The 3,678-nt window shown below is 36.4% G+C and overlaps 1 long non-coding RNA gene across 1 annotated transcript; it reads left to right on the top strand.

The window, feature by feature from the left end:
* Nucleotides 1–2,218: 2,218 nt before the first annotated feature.
* On the top strand, nucleotides 2,219–3,295 carry LOC116616862. The gene is made up of 2 exons (XR_004295494.2): nucleotides 2,219–2,337; nucleotides 2,939–3,295. It is a non-coding gene; the product is annotated as an uncharacterized LOC116616862 (long non-coding RNA).
* The last annotated feature ends 383 nt before the right edge of the window (nucleotides 3,296–3,678 follow it).

The raw sequence follows: 3,678 nt of genomic DNA, 5'->3' as shown, positions 1-3,678 counted from the left end.
ACTCAACGTCAGGCTTTGTTGATATTATCGCATACATAAAATATCAAAATGAAGCAAATCTAAGTTCAAAATATCCGTTGAAAGCTGATAATATTTGATTAATAACCACGATATTCGATTTCTGTTTCCGGGACAATTTTGAACCCTGTATCTTGTGTTATTGACTGAAATTAGAAACAGCCAAATGTGAAAAACTAAGGCTCCGTCCACACGTATACGGAATCTAATGAATCCGCAACATTTTATTTCTGTAATCGAAAAGTTTCCAGTCCACACGTAGCGTAATCGTATCGTAATTGCCCGTCCACACGTATACGGCGATTCCGTAATCACTCTGCACACAAATGTTAACTGAGCAAATGCGAATCTGGCGACACCATCTTGTTTTATTCTACGGTTAGAGACTGGGTGCGATTTTGACGTCATCGTAATCGAAAAGTTACGGATTCAACCTACTACAAGGATTCCGTAATCGAAAAGTTTCGGATTCGACCGTCCACACGTATACGGAATCGTACCGTAGCGTATTCATCAGGGTCTGGATGGGGGAGTCCGCATGTCGGTAGTCAGTTAAAATCTCCATAATTTGTCGGTAGTCAGTAAGGATTGTCGGTCTTTGTCGGTAGTCGGTGAATCTAAGCTAGTATTCGCTTTTGTACTAAGATTTCACGTATAAACAAGATTAAACATTATTTAGGATTGATTAGTAATTAATAACTTATTGATTATAAATTAATTATGAGTTAATGATTGCCATATGACTGAAAAGTTGATGCAACAGGAAATACATAGTGCACATTCTGAAATGGTCGATTTAAGTAGATTGACGATGGAAGTAAAGAGTAAAAATACCGGAAATAATAAAATGTCGGTAGTCGGCAAATATTTTTGGTTGCTAGTTTTGCCGGTAGTCAGTTACTTTTTAAGCCGTTTGTCGCTAGTCGGTTAATCCCATCCAGACCCTGATTCATTTCGTTCTGCTTTAGTTTGCGGATTCAAAAAGTTGCGGATTCGGATTCATTCGATTTCGTATATATGTGGACGGGGCCTAAGTCTAGAAATATCAGTTGGGAAGACCAAATGTCTGATAAAAATTAAATGTTCCATTTCCTTAAAACTTGTTATTCAACCGCCAAAGCCATTAATACCATAAATTAGATATCTGATATAAATATCTTCCTCAAATCGAGAGATACTTATCCGTTAGAAAACATAAGATAGTTATCAAGGAAATATCAATCCATGTAATCTAATTGACATAATTTAGGCCATGTCCACACGTATTCGGAATCGAATGAATCCGCAAATTTTTTGTTTCGGATACGGCTATCGTCCACACGTATACGACGACTACGCTGGCGAATCCGCAACTTTTCGAATCCGCTAACGAAAGCGGAGCGGAACGAATACGCTACGATTCCGTATATGGTGTGGTCGGTCGAATCCGTTACTTTTCGATTACAATGACTTCAAAATCGTACCCAATCTCTAACCGTAGAATAAAACAAGATGGCGTCGCAACGTGTAAAGCTAGAGCGATTACCGAATCGCCGTATACGTGTAGACGGGCGATTAAGATACGATTATGCTACGTGTGGACGTGAAACTTTTCGATTACGGAAAGAAAAAGTTGCGGATTCATTCGATTCCGTATACGTGTGGTCAGGGCCTTAGTTATTTTATCCATATGAAGAAAACGTTGTCGTTTTGGGGGTTTAGTACCGAGGAAATTTAGTTTCTTTTCAGACTAACTAAAAATGGTCACATTAATTGTTTTTCTCTTCTGGTTACAAGTCAAAAAGTTTACGAAGCTCATGGGGTACGCTCACCTTAAAAAAAAAAATACAAGAATCATGCAGATTTTCCAAATAAGGTATATATTAGCTCCGCGCGCGGAGCCCCATAGTTATAGAGAAATGGTATATAACTATGCGACTCAGTTTTTTTTGGTCATCGCGTGGGTACCCTGTGGTGTCGCCCGCCTGCCCTTGAAGCAAGCACAATTTGCGATAACTTCGTAAAACGTCACCTCAGTGAAATCATTATAAAGGAATATATTTTAGCACTATCCGAGAATGCTACCTACTTAATAAAAAACCGAAAGGTGCAGCAAAACTTACAATAATTTAGTTTTTAGTGTATTTACACTCACGGGAACCCTGCGTCTAATTTTTCCCGCGTTTTTGTTCTTCTAAGTCGCGGCCGACACCGTGAGTATTGTTGATAAAGTTTAGTGGCTAAAACCAAGAAAGAAAATCGACACATCTTAACACTTTTATAATAAAAAGACGTACAAACGATGGACGGAAGGACAAACGATGTGTTTGGAAAAAGAGGGTAAGTAAGACTTCAAATAAAAAACTTCGTCGGAGCTATGAAAAACTCGTGTTGACATATTTCGAGCACTCAATAAGATTAACAGTTGAAGCCATGTGAGAGCCTTTCCCAACTAGTAATTTACCTAGTTTGTTTATCCATTATCCTATAAAAAGGATAGGAAGATCATGTGGTAATTGTGCGATCGATTGTCAGTAAACAAACGTCGCATTCTTTTTTAGAAAATGTTGTTATTTCTTTGCCTTTAATTAATTAACGAAGTAAATTCAGTAAGTAAATAAAGAACGATTTCTCATCTGGAAATTCCACATCACATTTAAGTTCTGTCAGCTCTTTTGTGAAAGATATCGAGCGAGGACTGGTTTTAGTTATTTTGTGAGTTCGAAGAACATTTGAAATTTATAATGAATTTTGGTTTAATTCTAGAAAAAAAAGGTTCATAAGGGGTTACAAGTTTTTTAAAAGATCTGCTTTACCTACACATTTCCCTTATGATTCTGTATAGAATGTACCATTTGACCTTTCATGAAATTATTTCACAAATTTTAGCACTACATGGAAGTGATATTTTTTTAACACCGAGCTCTATTTTATGTTTTAGCACAAAAATAACAGATGTACATACCCTTGACACCCTGATGCTTCAATATGGGTCCATGGACCTCAAGGAGGGTCAGTGTTTTTTACAAACCATACCCAAGACATAGTGTCAATTCAAATAGAGTAGTAGCCACAAAAACACAGTAAAGAAGGTTGATAAAACTGTTGAGCCAATATTTGTAATTTTTACCAAATAACTTTTATTACCCTTTTACTGAAAGAAAATTATAAAAATCAAGAAATTATAGTAGTGCAATGTGAAAAGAAGAAAGGGAATTTGGACAGTGTAGGCAAGTATGAAGCACATTCACTGGCAAAAGCAATATGCTTATGTTTAGAAATGTGTTGTGAGCTGATATGGTTTTAAATGTTGAAGAGAATAAAAAAGAAAACCATTTTTCTGTAAAAAAACTATAATTCGTTTTCAATTCTTCAATGTTCTGTAATCGATGATACCTCCAAATAAACCCAAACAAGTTTTTCCGGGTTAAGCAACAACAAAAAATATACCTACATACATATCCCACTCTACACCTGTGCATCACGAACTCTTCGGAACGGCTTCACTCACACATTGCATATATACATACATGTATGTATTAAGCTTGATAAGCCTCTGGCTTCTGCTTTTCCCTTATTGTATTTACATTTAAAATATTCAATAAAAGATTGATTAATGGATTATTATAATACGGCTTAAATAGATTGTACGCTGGCTCCGCTTTTAGGCAGTGCCTAAAT

Source organism: Nematostella vectensis, chromosome 14 (genome assembly GCF_932526225.1).
Source record: "Nematostella vectensis chromosome 14, jaNemVect1.1, whole genome shotgun sequence".
In the NCBI taxonomy this organism is placed as follows: Eukaryota; Metazoa; Cnidaria; class Anthozoa; order Actiniaria; family Edwardsiidae; genus Nematostella; species Nematostella vectensis.
This window is presented reverse-complemented; position numbering and strand designations above follow the sequence as displayed.